The following is a 1,192-nucleotide window of genomic DNA, read 5'->3' as shown; positions in this document are numbered from 1 at the left end:
CTAACATATAAAATAAGGAAGCCCTTAAATTTTAACAGAAACTGTGAAGTTAATGTCTTAAATCTTCACTCTGCATCTTTACACAAACACTTTGCAACTTCTCATTAGTAAAGATTGTATAAACTCTGAAATGTACATACTTAGTAGTTTATGACTGCTACCATGAATCTTAAATGTTTTAATGAAAAGTTTTACAACCTGCTAAATAGTCTTAATTTTGGCATATATGAGCACATTCCCAAAATTAAACATATTTAAAACATTAAAATTTTAACAAACCTTAACAATATCTATAGTGTTCATTATGACAGGTTCCTTGTACAGAATAATTGAATTCCTCCTCCTACACATCCGTTGAACAACAAATGTCTGGAATTATTTTGTTTTTGACATGTCAATCTTGACTTTATTCTTAAATGTGTTCTTATGTAAGAAATACATGGTTCTAAAATTTCACGACAATTCTTTTGAATTTAATTTTTGTGGAATTGTCTAGTTTAAGAAAATCAATTACACTTTATATATAAAATTGTTTTGTGCTCAATTCATTAGCACATACACTAACATTGGACCAATAAAGAGAAGAATAGCCCCTGACTTAGGATGACACTCAACTTCGTGAAGCATTCCAGATTTTTAAAAGAACAGATTTCCTGATGGGATGTGGACAGAAGGTAACCTTAATGCCTTGTTGTTCGGAGTTTAAACTTGTTCGAAGACTTTGGAAAGTAGTATGGAGGTTCCTCAAAAGACTACAGAGAGCGCCCCTAAGACCCAGCAATCCCATTTTGGGCATTCACCCAAATGATCAAAAACAAGACCATACTAAAACTACGAGCAAAACTATGTTCCTTGCAGCATTATTTACCATAGCTAAGATACATAACTAAACCCGATGCCCCACAGTAAACGAATGGATCAAGAAAATGTGTGTGTGTGTGTGTGTGTGTGTGTGTGTGTGTGTGTGTGTGTGTGTGTTTGTGTGTGCGTGTGTGTATGTGTGTACTGGAATTCTATGCCTCAATCAGAAAGAATGACATCACCCAGTTTGTTAGGAAATGGAAAGACTTGGAAAAAATTATATTAAGTAAATTATGCCAGGCCCAAAGAAGTGAAGTTAGCCAGGCCCAAAGAAACATAGATCCCATGTTTTCCTTATTTGCAATAACTAGTATGTGTCTGAGACAAGGAG

General features: G+C 34.2%; 1 non-coding gene across 1 annotated transcript; it reads left to right on the top strand.

Moving 5' to 3' along the window:
* The first annotated feature begins 536 nt into the window (after positions 1-536).
* Positions 537-638, top strand: LOC122096700. Its single transcript, XR_006145373.1, has one exon. It is a non-coding gene; the product is annotated as a U6 spliceosomal RNA (small nuclear RNA).
* The last annotated feature ends 554 nt before the right edge of the window (positions 639-1,192 follow it).

Source organism: Dipodomys spectabilis, unplaced genomic scaffold, assembly GCF_019054845.1.
Source record: "Dipodomys spectabilis isolate Male_0828 unplaced genomic scaffold, ASM1905484v1 ptg000386l, whole genome shotgun sequence".
Lineage (NCBI taxonomy): Eukaryota > Metazoa > Chordata > Mammalia > Rodentia > Heteromyidae > Dipodomys > Dipodomys spectabilis.
Note: the sequence above shows the minus strand (reverse complement) of the source record. Positions and strands in the feature narration are given on the sequence as shown.